Source organism: Monomorium pharaonis, chromosome 2 (genome assembly GCF_013373865.1).
Source record: "Monomorium pharaonis isolate MP-MQ-018 chromosome 2, ASM1337386v2, whole genome shotgun sequence".
NCBI classification, from domain to species: domain Eukaryota; kingdom Metazoa; phylum Arthropoda; class Insecta; order Hymenoptera; family Formicidae; genus Monomorium; species Monomorium pharaonis.
In genome coordinates this window covers 16,161,212-16,180,023 of record NC_050468.1, presented here as the reverse complement: position 1 = coordinate 16,180,023, position 18,812 = coordinate 16,161,212, and the positions used below count along the sequence as shown (strand labels likewise).

Genomic DNA, 18,812 nt, shown 5'->3' with positions numbered 1-18,812 from the left:
TGTCCTCCGTTGGTTTACACCAACGCATTTTCGTACGAGTGACAGCCGCATTCAGCCGGGGTACTCGACCACTGGGTCGACATCCGTTCGGCGAGGTCGTTCCTTATGGTTAATGCCGATAATAATAATGAGAACGACGACAGCAGTGGTAATTATGCTACGCACTTTTCTCCGTTCTTTCGCTCCATCTAAGTCGAGTCAGCTGACTACGCAGCCGATGATGTCACCATTGCAGCGTATTCTCCGTCCTCATGGAGAAGCGACACCCACCTGAAAGGCCGAACACCTACCGTTTGCGGTACGACGTCATGATAACAGAACTCCTCCCTCGCGAGTTTTTTTGCTTTTTTTTACGCATCCAAGTTCCTTATTCTTCTTGTTTCTGTTTGTTTTCACAATTGCTAAAAGTCTTTTATTCGCTAATTGAAATAAATAACGTCATTTATTTTAATAAAATTCTTTCATTGTATTGTACTTCTCAGAATGTAACAAACTTTGTTTTCTTCAGTCTTTCTATTCTTCATGTCAAATTTTAAGAAGCATTTTTATTTGCGATATTTGAAATTAGTTATTTAACATTAGAAAGATTAAATTAAGTGATAAACTATACCGATTTGTGGTCTCCAATTTAATTTTTTCTACGTAAGTGTGCCGAAGAAATCTCTGTTCTCGGATATAAAGTAAATTTAATTCTATTCTTTGTCCATTTGTATCTTTCTTCCTCTCCCACTTCAGATCTCACCCACGCGCTAAACGGTCGTGAGTCCCTCGCGCCCAGAGAGAGCTTATTAGAACACACGAATAGAATCTTTCGAGTAGCGTGCCTCCATAAACGGCAGGATTCGCCCACGACTCGACAGCGTCTCGAAAGGTATACCTGTCGCTTTTGAACGCACCTTTTTTCCAATCATTAACGAGCTCCCTCCCCGCAACGCATCGCTCGCATGGCAAAGTTTCTTTGTTCATGAGACCTAAGCAGGCGTGCTCCTCCCAGAATCAATTAAACGCAATTGTTCCTGTGATGTGACCATACGTGTGCTACATTACGGTGAAATGTGCGATATGAAATATACTAATATACATCATATATCATATATATATATATTTTTTTTTTCAAAATATAAGATTTGCCTTCTGTTTGTATAGCATTAGATGGATTGCATTAGAACTACCCTTTTCAGCTTTGCTGAATTTTAAACACATATCTATTTCACTTGAAATGTACACTAGTTCAAAAAGTGTATATACTACTTTAGCTATAAAAAATAGATACAATATACAAATTTATTGACTTAATGATACATGTGATTCTACTTCTAAAATAAATTGTAGCTGAATATTAATTTTGCTAGTGATAATTATGCTTTTATCATAAGTTGTGATTAATAAAAGTAAAAAAACTTATAAAATTGTGATTCGCATTGCTTCATTCTTAAAATGTGATGTGAAATGTAAGTTACATTATGTTTACTAAAATTTAGTTCAAAATTAATCCATTTAAAGCTACAAAAATCAATATATTGTTTACAACGAGATCGGTGCTCGACGTGAGAAAAATTTCACAAGTATCCTGCATCATATATCTTCGAAACAATATTCTTTTCTTCAATTGGCGGCATAGTAGTTCTTTTTCTGGCGCGCGGCCCGTCATCGAGTATTTGTCGCGATCCGTCGAAATATCGGGGTGTCCAGCGTATAATAAGACACAGCAGAACGTTGCTTCGGACACCTCGGACACATGTCGGCACCGCCGCCCAACGTAGCCACTCGTTTCACAACGGAGTGTATACGTCCGCCACTCGTCAATTAGACGCGACATCCTTTCCGACACGAAAAACCTGGCCGGGCTAGTACCTCGAATCAGGGACAAGGGGTTTCGGAAGAATGACATTAACATACCGAGCGACGTGGGGTGGCGGAAAAGAGGAAGGAAGAGGAGGAAGAGAGAGAAAGGTCGGACACGTCGATGGTATAGGCGTACCGGCAAGAAACTGGCGGCTACTGAATGTTGTCCAGCTTTTGAGAAACCGATGGATTCCGAGCGTTTCCCCGGAATCGATCAAACTTCGCGCCTGCTGGAACGATCGAGCTCGAATAATTAAGACGACTTGATTCTGCGATGCCATCTTCATCAAGCCCTAATTATTCTGGGACGTTGCAGAAATCGAAAGATCGTTAGCAATTTCGTCGTAATTGAGAAATTATTTTGTTGAAAAAAACGATGTAAATTATTTAATAAAAATTAATAATATAAATTTTATAATTAAATTGCAATAATAATATAAATATTTATGTAATATCTTCAAAGCTATATTTAAAATCTCTCACAAAAGAGAAGATTAGTTGCAGCAATAAATATCTGCTTGTGATAACTGACTTTTAATTGTACGCAGCTAAATTTTAGCCATCATACACAGATTTGCTGATGTATCTAACTGTAGCCGTCCTTCCGTGTAATTATACAGATCCCTCAAATCACAAAGCATTTTATTTGCGTCTTATTAAAGTGAACATTTATAATACCCAAATTTTCGTATTTAAAATAAAAGGTTCGCATTACAAGAGACTTATCGACTACGCAATCTAATGATCGATAGACTTCTAATACCCAACTTGAATGCCCACTAATCGCAGGCGGCCGATCGATACGGCTGAGTGCAGGAGCACCCGTTACTTCCGGTGTGAGCGAGCTGACGACCTTCGCTCCCACCGACGTCTCCAAGTTGGGAAGACGAAACCCGGACAATGAGGTCCAGCGCGGTCTGGGAGACAGGCTGGCCGAGGGTGAAAAGCCTCCGGGCATCGTTCAATTATGTAAGGCGCCGCGAGGGCTTCCCCGTACAATGAACGCTCGCGCGCGCAGGATGCCGACACAGTGGACGAGGGATCTTCGTGTTAAGGCGTCGCTGGATACGTCGCGAGACACCGTATACACAGGGTGGGCGTCAAGGACTCTCGGTGCGAAGGTAGGATAGACGACGGTGCGGCTGCCATATCTGGACACCGTGTAGACAGCGGCGACACACTCGAAGCGAGTGTGCTGGAGCGAGTAACTGCTTGACTATGTATGCGTATGATTCGTACGATGCGTACGAGAGAGAGTGTCTCGTATATGATAAACGCACACTGACACGTGCTCGCCCAGTTATCCTGTCTATACGTAAGTCCGCTACTCTGTGTAAGATAAACTAAGTAAATACGACTTAGCAATCATTTTTTAAACGTTTTGGACTCTTTTTATTGAGAAAAGAAAGATGTCTGATAAACAAATAAAATTTATTTGGTAACATGACCGCTAATAGAAACAATTCAGAAATATGTCGATCCTTTAAGGAAAATAATGGTAATGTTCATTATTTAATATCATTTGTGAGGCGACTTAACTTCGTGTACAATTTGTTTATTGTCAATTAATTGTCTATTAGTTAATTGATATAACTCTATCATCTTTGTCTTCCTCTCTCATCCTCAATCAATTAACTTGCTTTAGTGATAAGCTACCTTCTCTTATCATATATGAATCGTTGCAAACTTTATGTGTCTCCTCTTATAAAGGTAATTTTTTTAAATAAAATGGTTCTCAAGATATACTTAAAAATTACATGTGTATGTATGTGTGTTAATGTCCACGTGCCACTATAAGGATTTTTGCCGGCTATTGAACAGCACGCGTGCCCTGATTGGCCATCTATAGCCTAGTCTGTATACGTCTTAAAGGAGTTCACTCTCGGTCTGGGAGCGCGTGCTGATGTAAGCGACCGTTTTGCGGTGTTACGCTGATCAATCGTCCGGCTTTTCAGCGTCCAGATGCGAACTGGTTTTGCAGAAACGTATTTGCGTTAATGGGACACCCATGTGTCAAATCTGTAACGCGAAATGGCACGGATAAGACCGAGGGAATGTCATTAGCGACAAAACAGAATGGAACCAGACGAGTCTCCTCCGTTGAACTTATGCTCCCTTTTTTTATGCGACACGGATTTATAAGCGACGTCTTTCAGCGTTTAGCTCTACGTTCACTCGTGCGCTTAGTCCTTTGAGATGAAGCCATCGTCGTAATTATTAAAACCGGGTAATTATTGTCCACGAGCCAGTTGAATAATGACGCAAACTATAACGTTAAGTAATATCCTCGCTAATGTATTCCCTGCCATCGATGATTGCAATAAATGGCCTGAACGTCGCCATTAATGTCGCCTGAGATCATTGATCGATAACCAGTCATTTGCACGTATTGCGTTTAGCGAAAGTGACAACGTCGGGCATTAACGTTGTTGTTTCGCCTTTTTTTCTTATTGATAAAAAGTTCTTTTCCTTCACTCTTGCCTTATTCGTACATATGAACGAAACGGAATCCGGCAGGTAGGCCTGAAGCTTGCGATGCAGTCGTAAAAACCATCCGATATATAATCGACGTAATTGTGGACCAATGCCTGGGTAATTCTAGGTGGATATCTACCTACCCGCCGGCCGGTTCGCCTTTCATTTCGCGCGGCCCACGTAATATGCGTACGATATGTGCGGCGCACGATCGCAGAAAAAGAGCGGAGAATCTTAGCTTCGACAGGTGCACGAGAAAGAAATCAATCCCTCAGCAGAAAGATGATTGGCCATGGGCGAACGTCACGAAATCGCGTGTTTATGTATCCTTAAGACGTGGTGGTATCGTGATGAACGCGTTGCAAGGCTATTGCAAGGCTGCAGGACACCAAACTTGTGGGGGAACCGAAACGCTCATTCAGAATGCAGATTTCCTTGATCGGAGGGAAACGTCTGTTAAATTTCTGTACGTCATTTCTTTTGTCAGTATCATGACTTTCAACACACTTTCTCCTCATTTCATGTAATCTTGTGCAAGCAATTTAAAATGTAATAATAGATTTTACCGAGTCAACAAGTAAAATATATGTTTTTATGATAAATTTTTTTTTCAGGTAGTCGATTTTATATAACATATAGTTAAAAAATATTTATAAAATATTATATAATCGTTGGATTTTTATTTTAGCTTTTAAATTTTTTAATATTTAGTAACTCTATTAGTTTTTCGGATCCTCAGAGATGCTTAAATATTTATCAAAAAATAAACAAAATTGCACACGCACAGCAACATGTAAAGTTTTTCATTTTGTTACACGCAATATGACATTCGCATGTCAAACCGATACAGATACTCGGCAAAGCCAATCGTTCCTTATGTATCACCAATCAATCATTAAACGTAAAAGCAAGAAAATATTGCAAACACCGTAGAAACAGCCAACGAAGCGCCGATGACGCGTTTCTTTGTCCCGTCATTCTCCGGGTTCGTGGAAAAAGGTGCACCCGTAGAAAAGTACGCGGTCATGAGATTCCTTCGCAGTCGGTTGCCCTCGGGTACACGTATCCCAGCTACGTGTATGCCACAATCTGCTCAAGGTGGAATACGCGGAGTGGAATATGTGTGCACGTCTCAGCGGCGGTTGAATTCTAGCCGTGGCGAGCCCCCGTAATCTTTAGCCCCCGAGGTCAGCACGAGCTCGTCCATACGACCGGAGATCTCTCGCAGATAGAGAGAAGCTCCGGCTGAGAAACCAGTGTTGGTACGTACTGGAGTACATGATGCTAACTCGTATTGGTAGATAGGTACCTACCGACCCGGGTCTTCTTCGGGGGCCCCCAGCATATTATACGACCGAAGTCGTGCCCTGGCTAAGACAAAGGGGCCTGCGGATGCCACATCGAGATAGCACCGGTAACGACGGCGGCTATGAGAGGCGAAAGAGTAGCTCCAGTTTTCAATGGCGAATGGAGTCAGTGATAAATTTTATCGATTGCTCGATCGGAGAAAATAACAATTGCCTGTGCTTGACAGAGCAGATTGATTCGACAGAATTTAAGTTAGATTTTGGGCGATAGAAAATAGCTGAAGAGCCAAATACAAAAGGTTTTATACTTTTAAATACGTTCTATTAAATATATTATTACATTTAATATTATTACTTAAATATAATACACTAAAAATGTTAAGAAAAATAAGTAATAAGTGTTAAAACATACACTTTAACTGATCATGAAAGTTTAAAAAATCTGTAGGAAATACAATTTTGCAATAAAAGAAATTTTGTCCAGAAAAGTATTACACAAGTGACAAGACAGAATACGCGTCTGGAAGAATACGATAAGAAACTCGACTTAAGTCTCTCATAGTTACTTATCACTTTGTATATGTTTGTATAGTAGGCTTCTGGATATTCAGCAAATTTATAGTGTATGCACCCATCAAACATTGCCATCGAATAAACATTGTCTTGAAAACTGTATATTTTTGATTTAAGATAAGATCTATTCATTTATATGTATGTCTAGAGAGCTTTATTGTGCTCGTCATGAATTTCTTATATCCTCGTCAATCATAACACATGTTACCCATGAACTCGTAAGATGAAAAGATGCTCGCCCAAGGCGAGCAGGAGAGAAATGTTGAAGAATACTGTTACGAGAGGAAACTTCTCCTTATTTTTCTTTCTCTCTTTGTATCTCAAGAAATCTACTGCAAATAGTTTATGTCTACTGTATCTTTGCGTAAAATTCTCTTAAGGCCGATTGTTCCAATTCATTAAGAAGCTTTACCCAACAGGTACGTAATATCTGTCTTTATTTGGAAAGAAAGATAAAAATAGGACTTGATAGATAAGTTTACCAAGAAGTTGGAACAACCGGCTCTGTATTACCTTATGGGTATACAAAAGGTAATTAAATACGCCCAAAATCATATGTATTATGCGTATAATTTTTGTGATAACGTTATTTGAGTAGTACTGGTAGTACAAGACTTCATCAAATTTGCTATATTTTATAAATATTCAAAGTGTTTCAAATTTTGTCCTAAATAACATGTTATGGTTATGTTTTATTGTAAATAATATTATAAAATAATAAAAAATCTTTCTATAAAGTACAAAATAATTCTTTTTAATTTCTCGATTATATTTATAATTATATTCTAATTACGAAAGAATGTATCAATAATATAGGCAATCGCTAATCGGAAACTAACATTTTTTTTTATAATCTCGCATTCTCTTAACGCTCTATCATCACATCACTATTAAATAGCTGATGCGTATCTGTAACGAGAAAGAGCATCGTTCAAGCGGCAACGTTAATAATTTACGAAATTTGCAATCGCGATGTTGAGATAAAACGACGATCGAGCGTAAATCTTGAAAGGCAGAAGATCGAGAAGCCGCGAAGCAATCGCGAGATGCTCGTGATGCAATCGCGGATCTATGATCGTCCCTCTCACGCGAGAATCTCAACCTCGCGTTCCCGAGGATCTTGCTTAGAATCCTTTCAGGATCTCGTCTCGTATCCTGCACTAAGTTGAACGCACTATAGCGACCGGCCTCACAGCGACTTTAGCATCAGTTTAACCTCATTCCTAGCGGTGACGTCAGTTCTCGCCTTTCCCTCGACTCTCTGGACCTTCCAGCATCTTCCGAGATGTGCAGGCGATCTATCGTAGACGGACGATTATATACGCGGTTGTTATATCATGTTCAACCGCGAACCGCGACATCGTCGAAAATAACGGATAATCGCTATAACGACGTTGATAACGATCACCGCCGCAAATCTCCGACTTGTCACCAGTTGTTTGTCCTAACGATAGACGAAATGTACCACTACGCAGCCGCAAATTGCGTTTAATTTCAGTAATCATCTTTAGCGACGCGAAAAGTGCACACACGCTATCTCGTGCGGGGCAAAGATTCGAAGAATTGCAAGGAAGAGAAACGTATGTTTATCGATTTCAATTTGTATTATGTAACAACACATCTAACCGTAGCACAAATTCACATTTGCGGTCACGATATGATGTCTCAATAAATACTTATTAACATAACACTAGTAATATTAAATAAGTACTATATATACTTTATCTTTAAAAGAGAAAGGGAGAATTTTGCAATTCGATATATCCGTTGATATTATAGTCCTTTAATCTTACAATCAATTAATTTTATCTTTTTATAAAAAAATCATAATGCAATTATGTTATAATACACATATAAATTATATTCAAAATTTATCTCAAAGCATTTGAACTGTTGTATTTATTGATTAAAGAAATAAAAATAAAAATAAATATAAATACAACACGAGATAGCTTTTATGGTTCAGCAATATCGCGATGAAGAGACAAAGGGTTATTGTATAATCTTTTATTTCGATTATTGCTCGCTGTCTCTATCTTTGATATTATCGATAGTTGAACAGTCAAAGAGAATCATCGGAACAAAATTACAACCATTACAGCGAACGTGCAAGTAAACCGCACAATGCAACGTTCCTTCGTGGATGTTGACTAAATTTGCGGCTTGAAATGGCGTTTCCATCCCGTGTCCTTGGCGCGGAGAGAAATGAGGTATCGTTCCATACAGCAGCGCATACTGGAGGCGCATCAAGATTGTAATTACCATCAAACGCCATCGCGCCTCAAGATTTTTACCTCGTACAAGCGAAGCAGTTATGAATCATGACGCTCTTGTGTTCTCTCCTTTCTTCATTGGAGGCTGCAATGTAACGCGCGGCTGAATAGTTCAACGTCTTACACGATCTCTAGGCTGCAAGCCAGGACGAGCCATCTATTATAGGCAGATGATTATCGATATTGGCTAACGCCGCCTTTCACAAACGAGCCTTCTTTGCACGGCAATCGCGCTCTTACCGTTGCCTTCCGCAAAATGAGCGCGAAGCGAACGCTTTGTCCGGCAAGATGTATGTGCGCGACATTTATAAGTGATTTATATCGAAAAAGGACCGCGATTAAATGCGTTATTAGCAACACCTGCAGACATAAATCTGTAGTTTTCGTCAAATATTATAGCCACGAAATTACATAGACATTTTTAGTTAAATGTTGCATATTATAGTTGCGGTATTATGCAAATTCTATACAAAATTACGTCAATTTAAATCAAATACTCTGTTTTATTGTTCAAATAAAAATATCGTGATGCATATTAATTCATTTATGTAACTTGAATAGTAATTTACGCTTTCTATATAATTTCATAACATACACTCAGAAAAATATTTATTAAGTAAGTTATGAAATCTATGTTTTTGAGAAAACAATTTTATTATTAAGTTTATAAATTACTGACTATATATAAAAATCATATTGTTTAAAAATGCACATAATTTATATTTAAAAAAATTTTGTTGCAAAAAAGAATGAACGCTAAAGTCACAACTGATGATATAATAAAATCATAATTATTGTAATGACTTCTATTTTAAATTTAAGGACATGTGTGTGTGTGTGTGTGTGTGTGTGTGACCCTGTCTGTATATATATTTTTTCCCAGTCTATAATGCGGTTCTTTTCTCGAGCTATAATACATCCGAGCAGGTGGGATAGACGACATAGAAAAACACCGGTCTGGCGTCAATACCCTCTAACTAAGATGAGTTATAAAGGTCTATGCGGACCTTCACAGAATTTTTCTCAAGAATTCACGGCCGACCGTCTGCAAGGACATTCAGGGATGCTCCAAAAGTCACGCTCTCTACTTTGTAATATGTATCTAAGAATAACACAAGGATATTCAGAGATTCTATTTCACATATTTTCAGTATACAAAAAATTATATTTTTTAATTACTGTACTTACTGTATTAAAATTTTTATTATGTGCTATTAATAAAATTGCATTAATTTATATTGAGATAATAACTATCTTTAATTATCTCTAGTGAACCGAGTCTCCTCAAATTGATCGGCATATAAAATGAGATTTATATCACATTGCCTGAGGGTACTTCGATAATCATTACAGAGAGTGTGTCACGTGTCATTGCAAGATATGTCGCAGTATTTAAACTGGATTGGTAAGCGTTCGCGTGCACGATAGTATTTTATGCCTAGGGTTGACATTTGTTCGAAACCGGTCGGAATGACAAATTGCAAGAGGTCAGTAGATGTCGGTCGAGAGTCATACATTGCGTAAATTATTTATCGCTGGCGCGAATTGTCTTCGTTCGAGAAGTTCGCGAATGGCATTTATTGTTACCGACAGTTATCATTTTACAACTGCGACGATAATGAGAAACGATAGAAGAACATTGAGAAGAAACGCGCGAAGATCTTACGTAAGTTATTTAAGCACCTGTATCCAATCGATGAATTTGTGCCGTTATAAAATATGGCGCAATAAGTATAATATCGTAATATCTCTAATTGAGATTAGAAAGCACCATATTTTTTTCTCTTAAAATAATTATAGCAATTATATAAGTATACTTTTTCACTATCTTGTTTTTGTTAATAAATTTAATTACAAAAATTTCTTTGTATATTAGTTTATACTAATAATAATAATTATTATTATTATGCAATAGATAGCATCATAAATAACATGTGTAAGATGTAAGCAATAGCTTATTATCTACTTGCATCATTGAATTCAAAGTTTGATCAGTATTTCAAATATTGAAACAATCATGTTCTTTTTAGTTTCTCAATAATTGATAATAAATCTGGAACATTCCATAAATAGCATTTATAAAAAAAGAAATATATATTTATAAAATTACCTCTTTGAGAATTAACAACCCAAGTTAGTGACCTGAGCGACATTAAAATTCTAATATTGACCACATTATAAGTTCAAGATTCATTATGTACTCGGTCTAGTAATCGATGATGCAATCGGGTCTTCAGCATTAATTTCGGTGGCGCCAAAGTTATCGTTAATCTCGACTATATAACTTTTTCTTGGAAAGAAATCGTATCGCAATGATCTCGTGCGTAGAAATTTTGGGTACGTTTTAATGAGATTAATAGTATTCTAATGGCATTCAGCATTATTTTAATACTTCTAAAATAGGCAGGCGCCTTTCATAGGAATTAATGCTCTTTTCTGTTTCAAAGTAGGTACGTTGCTAGAGAAACTGGAATATATTTTTCGCAGGAATGCTGAGCGGATTCTGCGGGACTAAACTATATATAACATAATAAATATGTACGCATAACTAAGACAACATCCCAAAAATGGTACGTCCCTACTGTAATGTGGCAAACTAGAAGACGTCATTGTTAACGTTGCATGCGCTACTGCGATCGTCTTTTGCTCGACCGAAACAAGGAAGTTGATTAGATATACGAGAGCACCTTTAATTACATTACTGAGACTCAACGTCATTGATCGATAAATTAGGAATGTTAATATAATTTCGATTAGAATTATGTTATGATAAAACTAAGTTGTTCCTAATCTTACGGCTTAGCTAAAGCTAACTTTAAGATAAGTGAAAATGATATAATAAACTTTGGAGTACGTAGATAAAATTAAAAAAGTATCATTATATAGTTACAATTTAATATATGTTAAATACTTGAATAAAATTAATTAATAATATAATATTGACACAGCTAAGATATTTTCATATGTTGTCTTGTGCATTTTCTTCTCTATTATATTTCTTCCACTTTACTTTCACATATTCAATTCAGGTATAATTCTTTAAAGATTCATTGAAATGATCGTAAAAAATGCGTTGCTCACAAATCAGCCTGACGAGCCGGCTTTTGACGTCGATCAGCTGGAAAGCGTGTTGGGGAAAAAAAGAAAAGCCTCTCGCGCGCGATAGAGAAGCAGGGCAGCGAAGAGACTTGAAAGACACCTAATGGTGCGCGCTAGCAGATGTCACATGCTCGCCAGCCGATGTTTTCCAAACAGACGTCCGCCGCCAACGCAGCTTCTTAACCCAGCGTTCAACTCTCCAGCGGATACTAACGATCCTGCGAACGTTAGGCCATGGAGGTCCCGCAGGGGCCCAGAGGAAGAAATTCCAGACTCGTATACTCCTCGTGCTCGCAGGCCCCGCGTGAACTTTCATTTTCAAAAGTGACGGAGAGATAGAAAGAGAGATAGAAAGAGAGAGAAAGAGAACCCAGTCGCGTATCAACAAACGGCCATATATACGCTTGAAAGTCTGACTGCAGTCGCTTTCAGAAGAAATTCTTCTCGGTAATCATCTATTGAAAATCAGGCTCGCGTGAAGAGATCATCGGAAAAATTGTAAGCCTTCTATCTTTATAAAGTTCAATAGTCTCATTTAATACAAAATGCAATATAAAATGACTATTCTAATTAGGTATGCAATAATAATAATTGTGTAATGACAACTAAATGATTATTCCTATTATACATATAATAAAAATAACAGTTTAATAATGTAACATTTGTTTATATATATCTTTACATATAGAAAATATTCAGTGCCATTATAAGTTATATCAATATCATTTATAAATGCATTTTAAAGTAATTAATGTTAATTTCTGCAAACAGTTGTAAAGTGTGCAAATTTTTATACAATTTTTTACAGAATTGACTTTTAGTATTTTATTATTAAATTTGATTAAGCCACAAATTTTTTTATGTATTGTTGTATATTTGTATTAATTATTTAATTGAGGTTCACAAAGAAAAGCATTAAAAAAAATTGACTGCATAATATAAATCTTTTGCTTCCAATATATATGGTTGACTTATAATTAAATGTATTTGAATAATAATAGCTAGGTACATATTTTATTAAATATCATATCAACATGGAAAATATCAGCAAGCTTAGTTAATGATTAATTTGATTTTAATAATATATGTGCGATAGATTTATTCAGTTGTAATATAGTACTGTTAAAGAATAAAACTTCGACCATGCTGACTAAATTAAAAAAATCTAATTTGAGAATTTATGTTTAAAGTTGCAATATATAAACCGAAAGTTTAGATTGAATTATTGTGAAAATAATCCTTATAACTCTATATAGATATATAAAAACAGAGTTTATTGTAATTATTTATCTTTGGACAGTGACAGATACATTATATATATGGAATATATGATTTTACTCCTTTACATATTTATTATATTTATATTAAACTACTTGGCATATAATAATAATATCCATTTGTTTGACTTTAAGTAAACAAGTAAAATATGTGGAAAAATTTTATAAGTATAAACATATAGATTTGTATTAATAAAATAATTGTACATAAAATTTTAAATGTATAATTTTCAAGTGAAATATAAGCATTAAACTTGATGCGATAATAAGTTAAATATTGTATCGATAAGTAAACAATACAAGAGATAAGAAGTACCATTTTTCTGTCGAAATGGATCTCGATGCTTAATAATATTTCTATAGCAATAATTTAATATATTTTTCAGTTTTACAATTAAGCTGCCGAATATAGAACTGAAAAGTATATTTAACAGTTAATATGAAAATATTATGCATCAAGATCAGCTTTGACGAAAAAATAGCACTTCTTATTTTTTAAATCTCATGATTTTGTATCATCGAAGGGTCTATGTGATCCAACAACTACTGCTACCTGACATCTTTTGGTAACTCACTAAGAAAAAATGATACCTGAAATTCTACATAAAAATGGATGTTCCAATCTCGAGAGATTATTGTTATGATATTTTTAGAAGGCTCTTTAACTAATCAATTCTAAGAAAAATCTTATCTGTGTGATACCTAAAAATGTTTGGTTTATAGAACTGTTATTTGCTTCAAAAGAAAAGAACGTAAAGAATGTAAAGAATGTAGGAAAAGCACGCGTCGATGTGTTAAAAAGAAAAGAGAAACTTGACTTATTCGATTAGAGTTACGCGAGGAAGAACGCGAGGAAGATTTTCATCGATCGAACCAATAAATTCGGGAAAAATCAAAGTAATGAATGTCTCGTAGAATATTTTTGCAGAAAAAAGGCTGTTATAATCTTATGATATTTTATTAACATATTTTTTGTACATTATTAAATTTAAAGGGGGATGATAATGAATATAGAAGAATAATGTGATTATGTTTAGCGCTGAAAATAATCAAAAATACTAATTTTCACGTTTAAATATCTTATCATTTGCAATCAAAGCATGTCAGACGTGTGTAAAAGAGTGTCACATATAAGCTGATGTTTGTGGTCAGTGCCGCAGCATATTACGAAGGTAAACACTCCGTTCGTCGCAATTTGGCGCGTAAAGATGGCAGATGACAGCGCATCGACAGCGCGAATTCGTTCGCAAATCCATAAGCGTAAAAGTCTCTCACTTACCTCAGTTTAACATTCATGTGGCCGAGCAGAAATAAATCCGAGACGAAACGAGAATGTAATTGTCTTGGCAGAGACTCCGAAAGGAAATTCCAATGTTTACTTTCGCGACGAGTCTTCTCAGCTAGCGACGTGTACACACTTAAGCACACCCAGGCATGCGAATTTATCGATGATTTAACGAGAAACACACACTGTTCACCTTCCCAAGAGCAACGCAATTTCACAAAATCGCTCCAAAATACACACCGATTCATAAACCCTACTGATGCCGATTCTGATCGATCTCGTAATGCGAGGCAACTGATATCATTCACTGATTCATGTCAAGCGCCTGGATACGATGCTAGCAGACTTCTCTTGGCGATCTACGACGCGCACATGAAATCGTACGAAGGGTCGGTTTCGTATGCTCGATAAGAGAAGCTACATCCTAACGTGGAGCACACGTTATCACAGCTGAACGTGTCGACTCCGCACTTTACGTCCTGACGTCGCTTCCACGAAGATGTCCAATGACGAGTTTGCTTAAGAGTTAGATTTACTCTTATCTCTAAGATACCTCACTCGACAAATTTGAACATGAGCACACCCGTTTAATACTGTTCAGTGTACAAGAACGATATGTTTTCACCAACAAATACTGATCAGGTCTCACTCTTCTATGGCGGATCTGTATCGAGAGCACTTTGTCGAAAGTCAGACGATCCCTCACGGTGAACGTATGGATCACTCACTCCTTGGTACACGAAGAGAGAAGCTGGAGTCAACGTGACAACGCGAGATAGAGAAGAATGACAGAAGTGACCGGAGGAGAACACAAACGCGCGCGCGATTGCATGCGAAAGGAGGAAGAATCAGCTTTCACGAGAATTCCTGTCGATCCTTCGAGGCCTCCTCTTTGGTCCGCACGTCTCACCTTGCGGAGAGCGAGTCTCCAGGTCGGCCATGCAACGACGCACAGGTCCACGCTGAGCAGGACTCTCTCTTCGCCTCTCCTGCGCTTCGTCTTTCCCGTCTCTCTCTTTCTTCTCCCTTTCTTCTCCCTTCTACTATTACCACCACCACCACTGTTACCACCACCGTCATCATCATCGACGTAGCGGCACGGCAGGGCCGGCACCTTCTCCTTTGCCGCCGTCGGGCTTCTTTGGTCCCCTCACCCCACCATCCTCTCGCCCCTCTAAAACGCCGCAAAGCAGAAGACAGCTCTTAACTTCCCCGCCACGCACACCTTCGCCTCCATCCAGCTTCCCACCATCCTCCTTCTCACACCTCCTCCGTCTCTTCGGACGTAGAACGTTCAGAATTCCCCTACTTTGCTCTTCTAGCTATGTACAAGATTCAGGTATACATCACATATACTCACGCACACGTTGAAGCTCCTGACTCGCGGTAGTAGGTGTAGGATACATTCGTACGTTCGTGCGATACCGTGCATAAGATCCATCGAAGATCACACACCTGAGGGGTTGCGTGTGATGCATTTGGACCAAAAAAAGCATATGTTCTGCTCGCGGAGAGGATACAAGAGAGAGACTAAAAATGCCGCGGGGATGGAAAGGTCGAGGGTGCAGATGTTGTTTCGGCGAAGGAAGTGTTTAATTTGATGATGATGATGATGATGAGCGGTTTCAAATGTGTTCCGAGTAATATTAAATTAATTGAGTAGGCCTTTATAAAAAATGAGAGTAAAATGACAAAATGTTTTCGCGCCCTAATCATTTTACATTTTTAAAAATATTATGGAATTTGTAATCTCATTTTTATAAAAAATTATTAGGCAAAATTATTACTGTAAAAATTATAGATTGCAAAATATTTATGCAAAAGATAATTTATTTGTATATGTCATTTCTAATTGTTGCATGTTTATTGGTATTGCATGTTATAAATTCACATATTTCTTATATAATTTAAAAAGTAAAACAATATAGAATAAGTTTAATTGATCACTATTTTTATTTCTAATATACAACTGAAAATATGGAAAATGTATATTATTTAAAAAAATGATTATAATGTAGAGTTAATTGTTGGCATACTGTGAAATGGAATGTTTAATTTTCCGCACATTTTAGAAAAACATATTTGCACTTATTCAAAATAATGTATATTTTTATCTTTCGTTTTTTAACCTTTAAAAATGCAAGAAACTGATTCACGTTTCCCCTCTTCAATATTTGAAAAATAAAAAAATGCTAATTTACGATGTATTAAATCTTTTTCAACAATGTATCAAATTTCAACAATGTATAAAATTGTTCTAATTTTACACAATATCGAAATAATTTTACGATAATTAGGATAAAAATGATGATCCGAATAGTATATCATACTGCAGTGTATATCTAATCGAAATACATGAAGAAGAAGACTGGTAAGAATCTGTAATCGAGTTACGTAAAAGCCATGTTAGATAGGCGTGAAAATACATCGTGTTCGATTTCCAAGAAGAATCTATTCCTGCAGAGTTGCTTCGAGGAAGAAACTCTCGTCGTTGCATCTCAAAAATTGCAGCAACATGAAGAGTACAACGACCGTTTGCCCTTTTCACGATGTGCACGCTTTATATCGTAAGTAAAGTTCTTATTGAAGGATATTCCATAAAAGAGCAAACGTGCAACGTATTTATCGATTTATTGATTCATATTATGAATAGCTAAAGAAATACTGACAATTATTTTCAAACTGCATATTTAGACGGTTCAAATCACGCTTTAGGTTGCATTTAATGTAATTTAAAGCAGAATTCATAACTCCCATAGATATTACCTTATCGATTACTAGATGAAAAGGTAAAAAATTGTATTTATAAGTTATATCTTGCTATGTAAAATTTTTGTAATTAATATTCTATTGACACATTTTAAATAGTAATGGGATCAAATTTAATAGGTACTTAAAAGAGAACGAGTCAAATTCAATAGTCAAGTTTTTTCTAAAATTCAAATAATATTTAAATAGTAATAAAAAATAATATTTCATATATTGTATTTACGATCTATTATATAAGACCGATTTTACACCTTTGTTATATAATGTACTATTGTTCTAAATTCGAGTCTGTTTAAAAGTTACAATTTTTTTAGGTACTCATAAAGAACTCATTTCGTTCAGATTTGACAGCTTATTTTTTGAATCATAGAAAGTTCGAAAGTACGCAAGCAGATTCAAATCTACTTATATTTTATTTCATTAATAATTATTAACGACAGATGTGTTCTATTGTTACAAATATTACTATAATATACTATACAGACATATATTGCATACTGAAAAGAAAATAAACAAAACTAATATAAAAATATATGCTTTTAATCAAAGTAGTCAAATAATTTCAATTAATAATCCCTAACGCAATCCCTAGTACCTTACATTCTATTTTTGTTGCTTTTAATATGTTTTTTATATAAGATAAATGATGAGCTTCACAATCATTTCAATTTGAGTGAACTTGACCTGCGCAATCTGACCATGACAGGGATACATCTCCTTATAGATATCAGTTTGTTCACAAGGGTTGCTGGCATTCAGCAGGTGCCTGACCATGCCCTTTCGATAGCTTTGTAACATGGGGCGGTCCTTTAGAGCAGTCATTTCGATTCACCCTCGGCGCCGTATGTCTGCGGGACACCACTCCCGTCTATTGTTCCCTCAAGTGGTTTGGCTATCCGCGCGATATTGTTTAGCACCGACAGGCACAAAAACTATGTTCGCAGACGTACAGACTAGTCTATGTTAATGTGTATAGTATGTGGAACAATAGTTACAATTTGTGATACCTGAAACACGAATTTTTCCTGCAAAGATGCATCAAAAGTTAAAGTATCGTTAGGATTAGTTCCCTGCTGTGGGGATTGATGAAATATTATTCCAGAGGGACAAACATGATTCTAAAATTCTAGGCAGTTCTAATATAAAAATTGCATCTCTTTTGCTATTGTCATCTTTAGTACTTATTGTTAGTGTTCTTTTTCATCATAAAAAACTATTTTAAAAAACAAAAATTAAATATTAAAATATAATTTCAAATTTTCGTTCATATCAATGTTATTCAATGTATAAAATACATTAAATACAACATTGGAAAAATGTAATCAAATATTTATTATAAGAATTTTAATTTTACTTCTCTATGAAAGTTTTACTTTTAAACTCAAAAAAATCATTATATATATCTTATTGAGTTAACGTTAATTATTATTTTTATTCGATTTTCGAAATTTATGTGCATATAATGTTTAATAACTATCAAATAATAAACACATAACAAATTTAATATTCCATGCTTGATACCTTTGATGTGATTTTTCTATAAAGATTTATTACAAATTTATAGTAAAATGTAGCAAGGGCAATCATATGTACGTTCTTGCAAAAAATTAACAGGTAGTTACAAGCTTGCGTGAACTTAATTTAACTTAGCTACTTGCTCTTTCACACATCTTTACCATCGCCCATTTTGTCTTGTTCCCTACTTCGCGATCATGCGTCCATTCTTTTATACCTGAGGATTTCTCGCTTTCATGCACTTTTTTAGTTTTTTTACGGAACTCTTTCGAGGAATTACTTTACCCGCTGTTTAACAACATCGCGGGATTTCTGTTGAAACTTTACTTGGCTGATTAAACATACGTGCTTCTCCATACGCCACAAAGGTTGTGCGTGATGTAATGTGGAAGAA

The 18,812-nt window shown here is 36.0% G+C and overlaps 1 protein-coding gene across 2 annotated transcripts in view; it reads right to left on the bottom strand.

Moving 5' to 3' along the window:
- Positions 1-18,812, bottom strand: part of LOC105828088 (epidermal growth factor receptor) — an 89,029-nt gene that overhangs the window by 47,590 nt on the left and 22,627 nt on the right. Inside the window, exon 1 of one of the 2 annotated variants that reach the window (XM_012666292.3) lies at positions 14,129-18,186. The exons of the other annotated variant lie outside the window; for it this stretch is intronic. The gene's annotated coding sequence lies outside the window, so the exon portion shown is untranslated. Of the gene's footprint in view, positions 1-14,128; positions 18,187-18,812 lie in introns of those variants that run through there. 2 annotated transcript variants of the gene reach the window in all.